Raw genomic sequence first — 21,398 nt, forward strand, 5'->3', positions numbered from 1 at the left:
CCCTACACTAAGGAAAACTAAAGTAACAAATTGTCAAAATGAAAACTTCATGTATGAGAAGAAACAATAAACCAGATTAATTTCTGGGTTTATAAGCCCAAGATTAATCATGAATGAATATAATTAAGAACACCCAAATTACTCTTCACTAATGTCTTGCTTTCCACACTTACTCAGCTTCAAACAACAGCCCTCTCATGTACATTTTATATTAAAATCTTGTAAAGCTTCTACAGATGTTTTGAAAATTCTTTTTTTTTAAAGAAAAGAGAAAATTGGTTACCTTAAATTAACTGGAAGCCTTTAAGACAAACTCTTCTTAGTCTGAACATGCAGATTTTCACCTACTAATGCAATTAAGTATGTGCTTAACCTTTGAAAGAGTGAAATGCAACTGTATTTGTGGCTTGTATTATCCATGGACAATCTAAGTCTGAAATCCCACAAAGTTATGTTACTCAGTGATTTATGTTTAGTTTGACTCCATCTCTGAGGAAAAGAAAGGATTTTTCCTTCATTTGACAAACATTCCAGAGTCTCAAACCATATGAACTTCTCTGAAATTGTATTTTTGAGAAAAAGTTATTCTTCCTCACATATAAAAATCTTCCTATGTCAAAAATTTCTTCATAATTTAAATATTTTTAGAATGTATTTTTGAGAGAAGAGTGCATTATGAACATTACGAAACTGTTAAAACTGTTTAAGTTATATATTCTAATTAGTTTGGCAGAGCTAATACAAATTATGTTTACAGACTAACAATAATAAAATTGAAGTACTAGTTAAATATGTAAAATAATTAAAGGAATCATTTTTAGCCTGGCATAATTAGCTAATCCACTTTACAAGCACTTATTAAAATGAATTTACATGTTATATTCCATAGGTAGTTACACAATAGTGTTTATACAGGAAAAATATAATGAACCAAACTCTTTGTATCCAGCTCTCCACAATTAAAACGAAGACTCCCCAAGTAATATCAATCTAGGAGAGACTAATTAAGTTTGGTTTGATAACCATTCATTTCTTCTATTGCCTCTGAGCAAATTGTTTATTAGAGAAAGTTATTTTACACAAATCAAATCAAACTGGGTAAACCATTATATTTGAGAGAAACCTTAGCCATCAGTCAATTAATCCATCATTTTCTCCAGACACTTTTGTTTAACGAGCAGATCATATTATCAACAATTTAGATATCTTATGATTCAATTATGACAGAAAATTTATTGACAGCTTCTCTAATACTTTTGTTATGAATAAATATTAAATGTTCTCCACTTTTGATGAGGAAACCAAATGCAATCATGTGTTAAATGTAATCGTCAAAACCTGAGTGATACTTCCAAATGAAATGTTTTAAGAAATATTTTAAACCAAAATAATTTATATTACTAAAAAGAAAAATCAAACATACCTCACAATTTATGAGAAATTAGCAAATTACCTGGTTTCCACTGACTAAATGAAAACATATATATATAAACATTACCAGACATGCATTAAGAGATTTAACACAAATAAAAATGAGTGGCTTCATGCAGTACTTTAGAATACGTAAGACATTATTATGTAAAAATGGTATCAACACATCAGAAACTCAGAGACACTTTCTGCAACTACATGAAAGATCTACCTAAAAGTTAATAGAAATACATTCTTCAAACCTAACAAATGAACATATTTGCTCTAATCATGTCTGTTAAAAACCCAGTTGGTGCAAAGTTTATAATTACAGCTGTCTTAAGAAAAGAACATTGCCTAACAATGATTACTCCAGAATTCTCAAACCTCCTGACAGACATCTCTCTTTGAAGAAATCAGACCCTGACATTCAGCACTGAATAAACCAATTCCTGATGAAAGGACAATGGGGAAGCTCTATCCAAACCAATGCCCATTACGGAGATAATGGAATCACACCAATTTCTATCAATACATTACACCATCATTATTACTTCAAAGGATTTTTCCTTGAGCCAAGGAAGTTGCTTTTCTAACGAGGGAAGCTGTAGGAGGGTTTCCAGCTGCAGCAGGACTCACTGATGAGCCGTGAGCCCTCGAGAGAGGCGCTCACAGGAAACTCAGAAAAAAGCTCTTCGAGTTTTCCAGGTCTGACACATTCTACTCACCAGAAGCAGGATTTTATATCTAGATTGCATATCAGCAACATGTTTTGACCATTTCTCAACCTGGAATGCTCTTATTGTATATATTCTAGTTAAAAATGTATTAATACATGTGTATTGTCAAGCATCTATAAAATACAACAAAACAATCATTTCCCCTATCCTTACCTCCTATTTGGACTGGTGCATAATGATGTGTTGTGGTTTACAGACATTGCCTCTACTTTCAGAACTGAAATGAAACTGTGAATTCATGCCAAATGGAAGCCAAAGAAAGGTCAAATGTACTTTATTAAAAAACATGTATTTCCAAAACCCCTGGCAAAAGTGAATGCGCATCAAGTTGCTCACTGCCTCTCAGTAATTGCATACTCTACCCTGATGGTTTCACTAGTCCCCATTAAGAACTCCATAAGCTTTCATGCAAAAATATGGAGTATCACTATTATTAAAACTGGAATTGTCAGGTACATAGCAGTACATCAACTTATAGCAAATTGTTTTTTACAGAACTCAACAGGACTCTTCATGTACTTAAATGCTTTTACTGTCACATAAATACAAAAGTCCTGATGCATCACTGCTGCAGCACACTTTTATAGAGCACAGGCTTCTCATTTATTTTATGGCAGCAGCTACTCAGCTGTGATGCATGCAACAGGAAGAACTTTGTAAGTTCTTTCAGTGTGAACTCTTAAATTCATATCTGTTACTTTAACTGGAAACCTGTAATTAAAATTACAAAGAAAGTTCTGAAGTGAGTGAATGTGTTTTAAAAATTCCTTTCTGACAGGTGTAGACACACCTGAGAATAATAGTACAATAAAAGTAAATAGTAGAGAAGAATTATCAACCCATATGTTTTTTCACAAGATAGCCACATCCACAGCAGCTCCCACCCTGGCAACTCTGCAGGCAGGAGCAAAAGCCAGTCCTGACACGGAGAGACAGCGAACCCCACCCAGCCACACACAGCAATGACAATGCAGGACAAAAATGCACCATTACCTTTTCAGCTGCAGAGAGGTTTTACAGCAGCTGAAGTGGACCATGAACCTGTACTATCAAACTTCACCAAGTGTGAGTCCTGGAGCTGTGACATCTTCATCAGTTCCCCTCCCAACAGTTCCTATGTCTACTACGGATTCATTTTGAGCAGAAAATTAGCTTTTTATTCAAATGAGACCCTTCCCAGTTGCAGAACCCTTGCAGTGCCAGGCCCACACCATGTCCATGCAGCTCTTCCTTCAGGATCTCTGCCCGTGTGTGTGCTCATTTATAACATGCATGGACAGAGATTTCAACCACATCCACGTTACAGTTTGGATAGTGCTGGACACAATTCCCTCATTGCAGCGATGATGGGGAAAGATTCTCCTAGAAACAGCAAGGTCTTTGTGTACAAGACCACAGTCATTATTGTGTCAGCAGACTAACAATCATTTGAGATTACCAGAAAGTACGGAGATAATCTCGATTTCTACCTGCAGTAAAGTATATCAACACTTTTCTAAGAAGAAAATCATGAAGATGCTCTTCAGTCTCAAAGCAGAATATGGCTTAATGGACACACAGATCTTACAAGTAGTAAAGAAAATGCACTTACCTTTCAAAGGACATGCCTTCCTCAGAAGGGGAAGACAACAACTGCCTTCAGTTGGGTTGTCAGCACAGGAGAGGTCACCAAGCAGGAACACTTCGATGATATGGAAGACCAGAGGTGGAACTGAAAGAATACATGAAGAAAAGCATTGCTGTGGAAGAGGAACTTAAACAGAGCTAAGAGCACTTTGCCTTTTCACTCCTCCTCATGCTGTGGGGATGACAGAGAATGGGGCGTGAGAACAGCCCCTCTGTTCTCCCTGTGTGACTGTGACAGCAGAGGTGCTGTCACAAACTGCGCTGGGGAGAACAGCAACACATGCGAAATGCCAGGAGTTCAAAGGCTGTTCCTATGTTCCTTCTTTAACAACAAACATTCATAATGAAAACATTGTAACACCTGTGAGGTCACGAAGACATAAATACATTCACAATTATACAGGAACTTCCTACTACTGGGGAAACAAAAACCAAAACACACCCAAAACTAAAGAACACATTTATCTCTTCACTGGTTATTCACACTTGCTAAATCTAACTTGCAATAAAAATGGGTCATGAATCACAATTGAGTGATTAGCAGATTAAGTATTTTTATTTAAAGAAACTTAGGTGAAAGCCTTAGAATCTCAGTTATCTCCAGACTATACCTGGTCTTTACTGTTAGAACAACTGTTTTCTGACAATGCTAAAATCAGAACTAGCTTTGATGAAAAAGAGAAATCAAGCATTTCTGTGTACTAAGAAAGCCTTGAGTAAATCTATATCTGACTTTGGCTCTCCGCTCAAATATGGGGTTGGCAGAGCTGATTGGAGTATACTTCAAAATGGTTAAATACCTACATGAAGAATTGCATTAACATTCAAATACACTTACTCATTCTGTCCTCGAGCTTTTATCCAAAGAAACTCTATAAAAAAGTGTCAACACTTATTTATAACTAAGCATTCTGACAGACTATTTTTCAAATACAACATCCAACTCAAGAGAACTGGAAATAATTACAAATATTTGTTCTCAAGCACACTTTATACTTTGGGTAATAGAGAGTATTAGCACTGCCTAGTGAAGTGAATTTTATGCCTGTATTTAAAAATTATTCCTCCACAAGAAATATGTTAGATGTCTGTGTTAAATAACAGTTCCTAGAGTCAACACAGGTACTGCCACTGGAAAGAGCTGGGAGAATACAACTGAGCCCCTGAGCTCCCAGCCAAGGTATAGTAGGGCAAACTTGATTTGTCATCACTCAGCAGCCAATCATTCAAGTTTTGTAATAAGAGAATACTCCCAGAGAGTGAATCCCATTGCCAGGCTGCACAGGGGTATCCAGCCACATACAGTCTGTTTTTCTTTCCTGCTTGTTGTAAGGGTCCAGCCTTTCACTGTACACTTGTCCATGATGATGTCTCACAAATCATCATCACATTTTCACTGTGGCTGATGACACCCCTTGGTAAAGCCACAAATGTTGTTACAGCCCATCTCAGATTCATACACCAATAGTTCGGTACTGGAACACAAGCAAGGCTTGTAGGTCCTACTGAAACACAAGCCCCTGATGATGGTAATAACCTGGAACCCCTTCAGAAACCCTGAAGGTTTCCTTCACTCCTCAGCCTGACTGACTCCCCAGCCTGGCCAGAATAAATCCCATTAGGGCACGTCTTAAATTCTATGCACAAAAACCTCACCAAACCAAACAAAACCAAAAAATCCCTCAAGGATGAGTGATCTCACATGTCACTCCAAAGACAAGTATCACAGGAATTCCTTGTGAAAGAAGCAGGAGACTATCAGGGCAAGCACATGGGCAAGCTGTGAGCAAGGAGGTGGGAATGAAGGTGGGAGAGAGAAAGTTCATCAGTGGGCTCAAGATACAGAACTGCCTTTGGAGCTGCAGGTCTCTTTCCATTGAGTCTTTGAGACTAACACTGGGTGGCTATGGGCCTCACTCCAAAATTTAGAAAAGTGAAGTAATTTAATCTTCTAAAACATATTTTTTCTGTAGCTGGAGAAGATAATGCTTTGAACATATCCTGTGCATACTGGTGTTGTACTGTAAAGCCCCTGGTTCTGTCACAAGAGACTGCTAAATTCCCCAAGTCCAAATTCAGTGTGTCCTCTCATCTTTTAAAATGGAGGTATCATAAATCCTTTCACTACAGCTCCCAAAATTCCTAATGCATACTTTGTGTGCTCGGAGAACTTAAATCACATTTAACAGCTGACGTCTGTTGATGCAATTTTTCTTTCCTTCCTCGGTCCAGAACAAAACCAACGTGTGTAGAGCTACGGACATGCTCTCACCCACCCCAGGACCTCGACAACCACACCACTCCCTCCAAAGCTGCAAATCCACCTCTGGAGTTGAAAGGTGTAGTGCAGTTCCTGCGTTTTAAATGCTTAAGTATAAAACAAGGCCTATGTGGAACACAAAAAGTGTATGATTCATGAAATAAGGAAACAGTAACTCCATCATAACAAATATATTTGACCTTTAAAGCAGTAACAACAAACATTAAAAACACTCAAGCTTTCCTTTGCTGCCAAGTTTATTTTCCTCATAAGTTGTGCCCCATTATGCTACAATAATCCTTCATTACTCCAGTCCAATAATGCACAGTCTATCGTCTACCTATAGTTGTCTGGTGTCTATTTAGTTTTATAGCAAGCAAGCAATTTGAGAATATGGTAATAAAGCCTCAATCACAGTAATGATGTATGATGGGCTGTAATTTCTGTGTGCTAATGGTTTACAAACAGTATCCCAATGATGACGGGAATCTCATTGATTCATTATATGAGTGCAATAATACCAAAATAACTTACTATAGATCACTGTTTACTCATGCACATACTGATAACAACCTCTATATATTTCTATATACAGATATATAGAAATAAAATTAGTATTAGTCTTTCCACATAAAAGTTCACACGGCACAAAACATTTTGTGTTGAGTTCCCTAAATCAATGTTTAAAGTTGAAATTACTGCATTGAACGGGTTCTTTGAAAAGCAACCCATTGATTTTAATCTGCTTGAAGCAATCAATTACTCCCTGTCCTCTTTATTCCAAACTGTAATGAAAACTAAACTGCGTTGTCTTGAAAACTAAATGTGAAGATGATCATAAACAGAATTTAAACTCCATGGATTATTCATATCTACCCATTTAGATTTGCCATTTCCATTATGAGTACATTTGCCATGAGCATTTAATGGACATCTAAAAGGGAATTCATTAAAGCAGGAGCTGTTGGCAGCACTTATGGGCTTCAGACTGCTTTATGTTTGCCTTTAATAGCTCACTATTATAAAAGTGATATATTGTGTTCATCCCATTAGTAGTTTGCAGAAAGGTCTGTAAGACATAACAAATCCTTTTGAGTATTGTCAGAATCAAAACTAAATCACAGGGTATTTTTTTCAAGCGGCATATTATGACCCCAACAAGGTACCATTTTAGGTCATCTAAATTTTGATGATCTTAGCCAAGTAAGAATTTAATGGCGCTATAGACAGTTTGTTCTTTTTCTTAATGAAACACACGTGAATTATTAATGCTGTCTCAAATGCACATATTTTTAAAAATCTGTCATAACTATTAAGGTTAAGCACGCTTAAAAATGAAACATATATTTCTCAAAAATATCTGCTCCCTGGTTTTGGGCCAAAGTAGTGTCAAGGCAAGCAGGAAGCTTAATGCCACCAGCATGTGTGTGGAAACTCTGCAGAGCAAGCAGCCTCCACCCACGTGCTTCCCCTCCCCCTGGCCCTCCAGAGGTGAACAGGATGGATGCATTTGCACAAGTATTTGCTTATTGGCACAGGAGGAGAGCAAAAGGCAAACTAAAACAAAGTTGAACTGCAAAAAGTAATCCAAGGCTGGCGATAGAAACATCTCCCCATATCATAGATCAGTCCCACTTGACAGGTTTATGCACTTCCAGAAATAACTTTGTATCATTCACCATCTAAGTATTCATGGTGGCAGCCTGAAAGTGTTCCAGCGATTAAATCTTTATACACTACCAAACAAACAGGTATTTGATTATTCAGTGCATGTTCAGCAGAAGCACTCCCACCCCAGTCCATAACACAGCGCAGTCCTGCTTGTTTCCTTGTGCTCCCTCTGCTGACCCTCTGCCTCTCACACAGCCCATACTTCCCAACAGATGTGACTGATTTATTTATTTGTAAAGGATACAGTGGATTTCACAACATGTATAATTAAAGCTATTTTAGAAACGATCACCACAAATACTAATAAACACAAATCATTAGATTTACTTTACAAAGTACGAATTTCCTTAAAATCCCAGTAGTTCAGAACACCTTTCTTCCTTAGCTTCCAAGGATACTGGCAGCTTTACAAAGCAGTCCTGGTACTGCACTAAATTTAGCCATGGTGCCACAACACTCAGAAATAACTTATGCAGAGGTCTGTATAAATAACTTATGCAGGGGGCTGTATAAACTGAAGGCAGCTGCAAAGCCTGTGCAGTTAGAACAAGTCTCTAACACCTTGAAGACTCTTGCCATACTTCGAGCGAACAACTTTTCTAAAAGATGATGATGCTGAGGAAAAAAGTAGCATTTATCAGCTCTCAATGAACTTCAAAGTGATTGACAGAGCAAATGACTTCACCAGGTTCAGAAACTCCTGATCAGTAGAAGGATGAAATCACTAGTATTAGGAGAGAATCCAGAGAAGCAACTGGCCACTCTCACTTCATTGCATTAGAATTTCCAATGATCATAGTTTACAAGAATTTGAAGGATGGAAGTAAAAACCTGATTCAAAAAGCTACATTTACTACCATACACATGTGCAAGGAACGATAGGAGATACCTCCACCTATGAGGTAAAAGGAATCACAACTGCTAGTGAATTATTTCCTCTGCAGTTGTTGTCCAGCAAAAACTCTAAAATCCCTTTCCTGATCTAGGAACAACTAGTTCTTCAGTGAATTGGTACGAGATTATTTTGGTCAACTGTTCAAGAAATCAGTATTTGTTTATAACTCACAAGATGTGTATTTGTTTACACAAAATTAGTTTGAAATCTTTATATCAACTTCCAAAAAGATGTGAAAGTCTCAAATGATGGCGTAGATAGAAACACAAGCTCCCCAGGTCTGTGTGAGGCTATCAGAAAACCCACATCTGGGGCTTATGTCTCTAAACCAGAAGATGACATTTTCACACCAGCAATAAGAAGCAGAACACCTTGTTCTCATGCAAAGTACAGGAGATTTGGGATGACTCTCGGCAGAGCCCCATTTCGTGGTGTGGCCGAGCACCGGCAGCAGCGAGTGTGACACAGAACAATGTCCGTGCGCTACCACTGCGACAAGAGCTGGAATCTCCAGCTCATGCAGACCTGCTGGTGAACTTGCTTTCTGTAAGAAAGTTACAAATTGTCCTAGTTTCCACTTTGGAAAATTCTCCAGTGTCCTGTAGAGCCAAGATCACAGACGGCACAAGCAGGAAAAGCGGTCAATCCTGATCTCAGTTGGAGTCGTTGAGTTCATAGCATGCTATGAACACCCTCAAGAGTCTCATTAGTCAAAGTTAGAGAATCCAATACTCTGAACAAACAGCAGAAGACTGTATATTTAAGGAAGACCATGGGAATTCCTAACCTTTAACATGTTCATTCTCTAAACATATTCAAAATGGTTGACAAGGTGTAGGAAAAGGTTTCTAGCCTAAGCAGTTTGGCCTTGAAAAAATAAACTAATGTTAACAGCTTGAATGCTTCTGAAGAATCAGGCTTCTTCAGAATATCTATACCAGCCCTACTGTATTCCTAAATGGAAGCTGCTCATCTCTCATGGCTCACCTTACTTGGATGGAAAGCACGCTTAAGAGTGCTGACCTGTCACCTGGGCCTTCATGAGTGGTCCTAGAACTGCAGGTGACAAGCCAAATATTCCCTAAGGAGGAGAACGAGCCAAGGTAGGTTGGTTTGCCACAAGGATTCCCAGAAAGATGCTAATTTCTTGTGTAAAAAAAGGGAAACAATAGAGCGGCAATGGGTTCACTTTCCTCTTCCTGGAGAAAAAACACTCTCTGGGACCCTCTAACACCATACCTTGTGTGCTCTTTGGCTTTTCAACACCAAAGCAAACCACATAACCAAAAGCAGCCTCTGTATTTATTATTTTTAAAGTATTTTCCCAGTTAAACTTGACATTTGAAAACACTTTACAGCTTTTCCTAATGGTACAATAAAATAGGATGAAAAGCGCAAATTGTTCAAATATTTAGCAGAAAAGGGAAAAAAAGTAAAGATCAGAGTGCAAGTATCATCAAAATGTTGGGATGAGCCACAAACTGACACCCAAATAGGAACAGGAGTGCTTGCTGGAAGCTCTTTCCTTGACTGAGCAAAATGCAGAGATGTCTGTGCAGACCTTTCTTGGTACAGTTATTGTCACACAGGTGCAAAAGGAAGGAAGGGGGTATAACATCTCACCTGCCTCAGAGGAGTCCTTTCCCTTAATTCACCAGGAGGCATTTTACAGTGATGTGGATGTTTTCTTCATCTGACACTCTCAGACAGTGTCTACATAACTCATGCGAAGCCAAGGGCAGTCCAAAAAACAAATTTTGAAAAATTGATTCAGAAATCTGATGACTTCATGCATCTGGAAAGTATCCAGATCAAAGGAACTGCAAAACAGAGGAACTAGCTGAAGCCTCATTTGTGTCTCAAACCCCAAAAGGTTTCTCATACTATATACTGGACATGACTGCTGCTGCTCTGCAGGAAACAGTCCTCAGGAACTCAGCTCCACTGACTCTCTGTCTGCTGGACTGGAAGTGATGCATTGCTGGTTAGGTGACAACAGCTTGATAAAAGAAACAAAGGTTTCTGTACATGCTGCTCCATGAACACTTGGTCAGGCCAACATTGATCTTCCCACACAAATACTTGTAAATAACTAAAAAGCATGAAAAAAAAAATTAATTGACCATAATAGGAATGTAAACTATCCAATCCTATTTAATTAAAAAACCAGGACTAGAGATACGAGAATAAAAGGTAAAAGGAGAAACAGCCTGTCCTTTGCAATTCTGGATTAACTCAGAACTTACAACTATAACAAAATAAGCACAAAATACCCCAAGTGATGGACAGTTCCCATGCCATGTTTAACACTCAGTTTTTTGTAAGGTCAAAACCAACTGACCTTGAGGTCACAAAGTGTGGAAGTCTGACTTTATCTACTCAATTATCACCTTTGTTTCACATGTAAGAATAGAAATCATCAGTGCATAAAACTACCTGGGAAGATTACTACTTGGGTTAAGTATTTTCTCAGGGAAAAAAAAATTCAGTGAACAGAATTAAGTGCTGTGAAACAATTCCTGTTTAAGAACACTGCCAGACAAATACATATTCCCCTTTATAAATCTAAACTGACAACACTATTCTAAAGGAAAATCCAGAAGATCATCTAGAGGACTGTTTTTGTCATAGACTAGCTGCTGGTAACTAAATTCAATTCTTAAGTAATTTTGAAGGAGAGTCTAAACAACTGGTCAGGTAAAATCACAGAACCTCCCTTCCATCAGTGCTGGCCAGTGCACACCACGATCTCAGGACCCAAACAGAATGGTGGATAACTCACCCAGAATCAACAAGAATTTTCCAGTCTCCTAGGATTTTACTGGATTGTTCTTTTTTTGACAAATGTACTTGTGATTTATTATTTTGCATAGTTTTTCTCTTTGAATCACACAAACGTGCAATAAGCAATCTCATAATTAAGTTTAACTTGAATCATAAAAATTTCTGTAGTCTAATGTTAAAGAATTATTCACTCAGCTCTGAACTCTGATGGTTAATTTACATACTGCAAGGTCTGTTAAATTAATTCATTAAGCTACTTAAATAATGAGGATTCAAGGCCAATGCACAGCAACAAAACCAGTATCTTTTAGATGAGTAAGTCATAAGTTAGCCTGAGTTGCTGGGGTTGTTTTTCCCTCAAGATGCCCTATTTGCTACTTTTTCCTTCTTGCTAAGTTGGTTTGGGATATGCAGCACAAGTGAAAAGGTCCCACAGTTAGAGGTTACTCAGAGAAGAGAACCTGCTTGAGGTGAAATACATGAATTTTAAAACAAAGAACATAATCAACATAAAAAATACAAACAATCTAATAAATACAAAGTCATATTTAGTCATGTGGGCAGCAAACATAAGTAGTGTCAGAACAACCAAGACCGGCCATCAAAGACAGAGCAGAGGCTGGTAAGCCACAAAGCAGACACACATGAAAGCTGAATTCAAAGCAACTATTGTAAAGCAGAGAGAGGAATTATATTAGGTATCTATTAGGTATATCTGTACCAGAAGAAAATCACTAAGCAATGTAATAGTTCCTCTGTCCTCGAAAAATTTGAAACACACTTGCATTCAAAATAAGATGAAAAATGCTGAAAGACTGATTCTCTTAACGTTTACTCCCAAACAGCATTCCCTAGCTATCCATTACTGGGTCAGGTAACCAAATTAACCAAAGTGGTGGCTGTCACTCACGTGCCAAGGAAATACAACAGAAAATGAATTTGCACAAGCACTTAAAAGTCAATTACTACCATGCATATTTTGCATATAAAACAAAATGTAGAAAAAGGTCACTTCATTACAGATCCAAACATCTCCACATGTGTGGAATTACTTACAGGTGGCTTAGACTAGTTTTGTAAATGAACTATCCACCTAATTTCACAGGCAATTTCATGTTCTTCTGCCAGCAGAAACACTAGAATTTTTCACAAAGCAAATCAATAAACTCAACCTCATTCCTCTTTAAAACACGCTTGTGATGTTAGGAAAGTCTTTTCCTTGTTGTCTTCTAAGCATGAAACAGGTTCTTATGCAGTTAAATTGATGTACTAAATTGTCTGAAATGTAACTCGGAGAAAAATGAATCCTGTTTGCAGCATTTTGTGACACACTGTGCCACTATTTTATCAGCATTTTGTTGTCACCACAGCTTCTCTCTCCTTCTGCCACCAGCTCAGTTAATTCTGGGTATTTGCTATTAGAATTCTCACATCACAAATTACACTCACATCCAAATAACTCAATAATACATTTGCCAAACACTTAAATCATCAATAATTTGGAGTGGAAGTAGGATTAGATTTTAAGTCTGCAAGTGATGGAATCAATTCTGAAATGTTTAAATATTAGTTTACAAATATTGCTTATAGCTTAATAGCATCATAGACTTTACACAGATACTGGCTCTAGACAGTAATTATATCCTCAGCCTAATGTTGCAGTTAATGGACATACACATTTCAACGATAATTGCAATCCCTGAACATGATAATGTGCCTTTATTAGCAGCTACAAAATAAAGCTCAGCTACAGCCAAGTGAAGAACTGAACTATGCTTATTATTTATTTTTAGTATTGCCCAATTCACGTTATAAAATTCTAAAGTAAAATAGCATGGCACTTAAACCAGTGCTTTAATTGCAAACGTGATTAAAGAATATCTCTAGAATGATTCATGCAGGTTTTAGTTGTCATGAGCAAGGAGTCAAAAGGTGATGAGTTAGTGAGACAAAGGTGTAAGTGACAGAACAGCAAACACACCGCACTTCAGAGGGAAAATAAAAGAAAAGGAGGTTTTAAGGACTTAAATATTTTAAATATGAATTGTAAGAGAAGGAGGAAGGCAGGAGTATATAATGTAAAATCTGAGAAAAGAGAAAGCACAATAAAAGTTCCCCAAGCAAATGCAGAAGTGAACGTGCTGTACAGTCCAGGAAGAAAAGCATCGATTCATGCATAAAACCACATATAAATCATGCAATTGAGGACAGGTAAAATGAAGAATAATTTACAAGTCAACCTGCTCCTCAACGAGGAACCCAGTGTTTATGATTCCACAAAGTTCTGAGTGTTTGTCTCTATGTCCTGATAGTGTGTTTGCTGTACAGAATCTCCAAGTAATGGAGAAATTCAATAAAGAAATTTCTGAAAGCAGTTAAAAGACACACATTGTAATTTAAGGTTTGCCAAGGCTTTGTTACTAAGTATTGCTGGCCAATCCCATGAACTACAATGTCACAGATTCTAGCTCACATTGTTCACTGTTGTCACTTTTTAAATTTAACAACAGAAACCCAAAAAATTCTCCACAAAGTACTTAAAGAATCCTCCAAAATATTAGATTTCTTCAAATGAAATCCAACTATTTTTCACATGAAGCAAGATGGTTCTCAGTGCAAGCCACAATCTGGAATTAAAAATAACTACACAATTTTAGACACACTGGCAAAATTTACTTAGCTTGTCCAATCTTTAGGCAATTAAATAAGTTCAAATACTGGTTCAGGAATATTTGCTGAAAGTTCTTTCTGCTCATGGCAGGACAGGAACTGTGATAAAAAACATGAAAGGAGATCTGCCTGAATAACATTTACTTGAATAAATCTTCTGTAGCTCCTAAACTTGCTAGAAATTGGTAAGCCAGTCAAGAGGTCAGAGCCTCAAAGAGCAGGGAACCAAAGGAATTCAAACACACATGAAGCAACATCTTTTCTGAGGTTGAGAATAAAAAAAACCCCTAATTTTTTCCCAAACCCCCTGATGATTCTAAACACCAAGCTGTTGCTAGCCAAACTGACACCTCCAATCCCACAAAAAGGTCCCACACTTAAAACTTTGAGCTACAGATTTGACTAGTTCTGAGGCTGCCTCCATGCAGGAAACAGACGTTTAATATGAGAAACATTAAATGTTCTTATCTCATTTTTGCTCTTTAAAGGTTTAGAAACATTTTTTTTTCTTTCAAGCTATGACTAAAACAACCTGGAAATTACTTGTCAAATTATACAACTGTATTTGTCCATTTAATTTTACATACTGAATTTGGACCACACTGAATGCCATATGTACAGAAGACACTCGAAAGCTTTTTGACTTGTAAGTTGGTATCCTGCAACATCTAAATATCTGCAGGTAAGCACAACACTTGCTCCAATTTACGGCTAAAAATGTTTAAAAGGAGAAGTTCACAAAAAGTCACTCGTAAGAATCTGAAGATGTTTCTATAATTTCTACTTATTTGGAAATAACCTGCCATCTTTGGTCAATGCTATCTACTTATTTTGACTTTTGTACTAGCAATTACCTTCTATTTAATTCAGCCTGGGCAGCTAAGTGAATTTGGATTTTTTATGACCAGCACTACTCAGTGCTTCCCTCCCATCATTTAGCTGGAAAAGCAGAAACCTGTTGTGTCTGATAAACCACACACGGTTGTGCTTTGGCCGCTCCTTCCCTGCACACACCCACTGAGGAGGGCTCTGGGGTGCCTCCAAAGAAAGGAATTGTGCAACAGCTGCTGGAGCTTTCCAGCAGCACCAGATGGATCCCAGACCCACCCAAGCCAATCCCTACTTTCTCTTCCTATATAAACTACGGGGAGGTTGGATGAGAACAGTGTGGGAGATATGAAACAGAGTAGAAATGGGACTTGGCCCAGTGAAGGGAAATATACAGTGACAATATTTTTCTTCTGAAACAACTATTTTTTATTTTTCCTAGAATATGCCACAGAAGTAACTTGTATCCAATTCTCACTGTGATATTTCCTTAACAAACTCTAAATGTTAAACTTAAATGAGAGGCATTTCATGCAATCTGAAATATATTCAGTTCAATTAAAAATAATTGATGCATAGTGAAATAATTCTTCCCAAAGCTGCTGTAAGATCTTCAAAAAATAAAGCTACTTAATAATTTTCATCTCCTACAGGCTAGAGAGAAGCATTATTGCATATTAAAAATTGGAGTGTGGTTTTCCCAGAGGTAAAAGAAAGTTATTAAAACAACCTATTTATTGTTGATGTAACTATCCATTTGTGCTACACAAAAAGTAACAATTTCAGTACATTAAAAGAAAAGCTAATTAAGGCATAATTAGTATTTTCTATGTTTTGATAATTAAGGGTTAGTTGGCTATTTCTTTTCAAATTTCTACTTGAGGTAACCCCAAACATGTCTTTAATGAGCAGCTAACACTATTGAATCCCTGATGGCTGAGGAGTTTAGTGACCACTACTACATTACTTTCATTTATCACTGCCTCTTTACGTATAAATTAAAGTAGCCCTGTAGCTATGTTGATCTACTTTATATCAATTTCTTCATCCATATCAGCTGAATATGTATGGCATTAACCTCATTTACTAGTTTGGAAAAGCTGAATTAAAATGAGATCTAATTTCTAGTGCACAGAACAATTTCAAAACTGCCTGCTAATTCCCAGCACCTGTCAGTGTTGGGATCTTCACCTCGTGGTAATGAAATAAAACAGTGTATGTATTTTACAGCCAGGAAAGGATAATCATTCATAAGGGTTAAGATATCATTAATCATGGAGATGCCAGGGCCCAGAGCCTTTGATGAGCCCCTCACAGCTCAGCCCCTCCACCTGCAAGGATCCCACTGAAGGCAGTGGGACCGCTACAGATCTCTGGTCTCCTATTACACAGGGGAAAAGTGGTCACACGCTGCACAACCAAGTGTATTTCCCTTTTTTGCTCGGTCATGCTTCTATGTCTGCAGGCAATGTAATCAAAGAAATATACAAAACCTGAAGAAATCTCAACGTAAGAAGTCAAGAGAACAGCCGCTCCAGGTGAGAGGACGAGCCTGTGTTCAGTGGTTAGGTGACACCTGGCTACATACACTTCTGGCTTTCAGCTACTGCAAACACCATCCAGCAAGAAAACTGTATTTTTCTCCTCCGCTCTAAACGCTCTGTAGTCTGAATTCTAAACCCTTGAGATACTTTTTTATGATAATGCAGATCTGCCAAGTCTATAATTTAAAAGCTTTAAAAACACGTAGAGATGCAGTCCTAAATGTTAACACAGCTCTTTGTACTGACCACATAAGCGAACAGAATACATGCAGTATACAGTAAGAAATGCCCTTTGCATCTTCCCAGCCCCACTTTGTAATCATGCTTTAACTTGCACTGGGAAAGGCTCTTTATAAAAAATTAATACATACTCCTACTTCCTTCTTCCCTCTCCCCTGCCCCGGATTGAAACCCAGCCCAGCCTCCCAGACCGTGCGATCAACAACCCTCTGGTGTCAGGTGATGGCTGCATCTCTCCTGTGTACGTGCGGCTGTTCCCCAGAAACACTGGAGCCAGAATTCCCACTCCTGCTTGCCTGCCTCGGCTCCCTAGCACTGCTACTTAAAGCTGGGGCAAAATAAAAGCATGGCTTGCTGGAACACCCCATTGCCAGAGCTCCTCATTTCCAGAGGGTTCCCTCGAACTGCAGCCACGTGGGACGGATTGACCACCCCAGGACTTCCCTGAGCTCCTTCAGGGCTACCCCCGGATGAGAAAGATCCGAGCAGGGAACCAGGAACTGCTTCACAGTAAAGAGCTTGCCTAAATGCATTTTAATAACAAATTTCTTTCTAACAGACAAAACCAACACCGCCCCTGCACACGCAGCCGCTCTGGTGAAGATCACGGGGACATTGGAAGATCGCTCCGCTGGTCCCGGCCCAACTCCGGTCCAACAGCGCCGCGCGCTGGGCTCGGCACGGCCCGGGAGCGGCAGCGCCGCGGAGCCCCCGCTCTGCGCCTGGGAACTGCAGTCACCTCCCGACACATTCCTTTCTCACTGAATTGTCCGCTAAATAATTCTATTTTCGATCACGAAATATTTAACTGCTAAAAGCATTCCCCCGCAAAAAATAAGATGCAAAGGGACTAACAATAAAAAGAATTTTCTGTCTCTATGCATATATTTTTCAAGAACACACTTCCAGAATAACTCTTGATGCAACCTCAAGGGAGAAGTCTTCAATTAAAGCAATATTTTTTGTCCAATCACTGTGACAGTGTACATGTGGAACCCTGAACTGCTACAAGTGTCAGAACTCCCGAGTATGAAGTCCCCTTAGTGTTAAACTTGTTTCAGGTTAACAATTCTAAGTGAAATGAAGAAATTTTAGTAACTACCTTTGCTCAATTGCATCTCCTTTGGTACATTAATCAGCAAGACATACCAGTTTTATTTACCCCTGGCAATATCCAATGGCCAATTAGGGACGGTCACAGCCAAATCCCAAGGGCGGCTGATCCAGCCTCTCCCAATTGAACCACATTGAACCACTCCAGGGAAGGCTACAAACCCCTCCTGTTGCTTTTTCCCCTCTCCAAGGGCAATATCTGATGTGCTTGGCAGCAGGAAAAGGTCCCGGCTAGCAAGTCTTTCAAGGTGAGAACTTGTATGGAACTCATGAAGAACTTGCTCATAAAGTGACAACTCTGCTCTGCCCCACAACAAACAAGATCCTCACATTCTCAGCACCTCCAACTTCACTCTTCTGCTGCCTTGGGAAGTTACACAACTTGGCAGAGATGTCACCAGGCAGTGTCTCTGCACTGCAGGCTATCCAGTGAATGTCCCATGTGTGGCTGGATAACTACAAAGAAATCGTCCTTAGCATGGATAAATGAGGACTCATTTATCTGGAAAAGGATTCAAACTCCTCTGCCAGCAAAGACACTCTAATTCTTCCTAATTTTTCTAATTCTTCACTCTAAGTACTCATATTATTTTTCCTTTTTAAATGGATGTGATTAGTTACTTGAAACATACCAGGCTAAAAAAAAGAATCCAAAAATAACAGAAAAATTCCTTATGAGTGGTTGATGGACATGACATGCACACTGCAAACAGGAGGGCCCACTCCCCTGTGACCACCCTTTTCACTGGCTAAGCCGTAGCAAACAACCATGACCAATTATAATAGTCTGATTATGGAGCAGGAGATGAGAGCAGCAGGACTTCTGGGTTGTTCTGTACTTCAGGGACAATGGATTAACTATACCTGGACATCAATCACATCTTCTCTTGGGCAGCACTCGCCAGTACTCCCTTACTGGCATGGTTAAAAACCTTTCCCTAAGTCCTCCTTGCTACAAATTGAGCCCATTTCACTCCATCTTTCCTTTGAAGGGCACTGAAAATATTTGATCAGCTTGTCTAAAACAACTCGATTTTCTAAAACATCCTTGATTTTTGTCCCACTCCAGTATTCTATTTGCTAAACTAAACCAAAGCAACATCTGCATTTCATTTGTGTGTCCTACTCTCCCATTTATCTACAGTTTTCTCGAAGTGTGGTGCCCAAATTTGGATGCATTATTCCAGATGAACCCCAATCGGAGCTAAATATTCAAAATGGAATAAGAAAATCCAGCACCTGACACAATATTTCTGCTCCTTCAGCCACGAAGATGACGTATTTTTCTCATGTGCTAAACAAACACATACTGCAGATTTACCCCTGCTCACGCTCCACAGCACTTCCTGAAATAACACTGCCAGCCAGAGAGGTCCCAGGGACAGTTCTAAGAGAGAACTTTCATTCCTAAGCATGGTGTTTCACAAGCATTTTAAACTTTCAGGTAATTTCTCCAGCTTATGAAGATCCTTCTGAATTCAAAGCCTTTCTTTTGTGATCATTTTCTCCCAGTCCAGTGTCTCTTGGAAATACAAATACATAACTGCATAGCTGTTGGTATGTTAAGAATGTTGCAAAGGAACAGTCTCAGTCAAAGCAGTGATATTTTGGCTAATAAACTCCGTGTTTGATGATGTCAGTGCACATTACACTGCTCACAGCAGTGGCACTACAATCATCTACAGCTGCCACTCAGGGCAGTTGGGCTACAACTTCAGTAAAGCCACTGCAGTGCTTCTCCAGACAACTCACTTCCTACTACCCTGCCAGCATCCAAACCAGCAATATGCCACAAAACAATAACCCTATGAAAACTAAGTCATACCAGCATTTAAAACAAAATATGTACTGACAGACAATTGATAGACAAATATTAACAGCCCTGTACAGGACCAGAGAATCCAGCCCAGTATTTAACAGAAATTTAATATGCATATATTCATTCAAAGGTTTGTCTGTTCCAAAGGACAGTATCTTGATGCATTATTTTTGTACTGGAACAGTATTACAGCATCATGGAAGAAATCTCCAAGGTTTTGCTATCCTTCCTCAGACAGTAAGCCCCAGTGGGCTGGTTAATAAGAATGCATTCATTTACCTAGGCAATTCTCTTTCTCTGTAATGAGCTTGCTCTTATTACACACACATGGTTAAGAATATGAGTTAATTAATGAATAAAATTTGTATATTTATATAGAAGACTTGTTCCACATTTTCATTACTCTTCACCATTCTCTAACCATTTTCTGTTTGTCTGTACGCAAGCATATGAGCAAAAAAAATCATTACAACATGGCTGAAGCATGAAAAATTTCCATTATCCATTCTGTAAATAAAACAATCCAAGCAATCCTGAATATTTATATAAATGTGTATTAACTTAGTCATTTGATGTATGTCTGACTTTTCTGCTTCCAAGTGTGAGCCTGTCTATTGCATATTTGTAGATAGCTGCCAGCAAGGCCCCGTATGTGAGGATTTACAGCCGTGGGGGCAGCGTGCCATCTGCTGCTCTCCAAGATGCTACAGCAGCACAGGCACAGCAGCCACCCCCGTGCTGCCTTCTGCTTCCTCTTAACTGCAGAATGCACACAAACAGCTCAGCTTGCTTGATTAAAGATGTTTTAAAAAACACCAAAACAGGGAGCTCAAATGCCTTCACACACTGCTTTTGTTACAAGAGCTGGCAAAATACTGTGCTCAGGACCATGGGAATCTATCCAGGCCCACTAAAACAAAATAAAAATTTGACTTCAAACTAAAGGATACTGGTAGATAATGTAATCAAACCGTTGAAAAAAAAATTTTGAATGTGTATTTGCAATGAACTCTAGGGGTCAAAACTGGGGCTGGAATTTGGGAACATCCCTTGAATGGTTACACACCAGGAGAGCCTTGCAGAACTCCCCCTGTTCCAGCCTGGTTCCATCCGAGCACATGCCATAGGCAAAGGCAGTACATAAAATATCACCAGTTTGATTCATGTCCCCTGATGGGGCAAGGGAAAAACAGAAACAATAAACCAACACAAAACTGTTTTCTTAAATTCACCCTACAGTGTTTCCCCACGTCCTTTCAGTACAGGTTATTTCTTTTTGTTCCAAGTGCTCTCCAATAAATTAGCTGGAAACATTAGCCAGCATTTTACTCAGTAATTAACCATTTAACCCTCCCCATGCAGTGCAATGGCAGAGACAGGCTTATGGTCACTCACAGCACATTGCAGAGCTGGTACAGGGTCAGTTTGGACAGTTTTCCTACTGATGATGGAGCTCCAGGTGATTAAATATAAACCGTGCACTGCCCCTTTTTGCCTGCTGCTTCACCCACACACAGATGCTTTCTCCAGTTCTCTCTAAGGATGAGCATAGAAAGCTTGGGGTACAATCTCCTACACCAACCCCTAGTAGCATTCTGTACATTGATGGGGCTTCTCCAGGCAGTTAGATCCTCATCAGGATAAAAGGTGAAACAGAAACCCTCAACACTGGATAAAGGGAAAAGAGAAATTATAATGATATAATAACAACGTTGGGAATAAAAGAATAAAAATAGAAATAATAATATAATAATAAAGAGAAATTACAGACCAGGATGACAGCTACCGTAGAGCCACA

The 21,398-nt window shown here is 38.8% G+C and overlaps 1 non-coding gene across 8 annotated transcripts in view; it reads right to left on the bottom strand.

Moving 5' to 3' along the window:
- Positions 1–21,398, bottom strand: part of LOC103618376 — a 109,996-nt gene that overhangs the window by 73,711 nt on the left and 14,887 nt on the right. For all 8 annotated transcript variants that reach the window (XR_001863284.1, XR_001863281.1, XR_001863283.1 and 5 more), the window contains one exon: positions 3,742–3,861. This is a non-coding gene — a transcript (uncharacterized LOC103618376). The remainder of the gene's footprint in view (positions 1–3,741; positions 3,862–21,398) is intronic.

The sequence above is a fragment of the Corvus brachyrhynchos genome, unplaced genomic scaffold, assembly GCF_000691975.1.
Source record: "Corvus brachyrhynchos isolate BGI_N302 unplaced genomic scaffold, ASM69197v1 scaffold616, whole genome shotgun sequence".
Lineage (NCBI taxonomy): Eukaryota > Metazoa > Chordata > Aves > Passeriformes > Corvidae > Corvus > Corvus brachyrhynchos.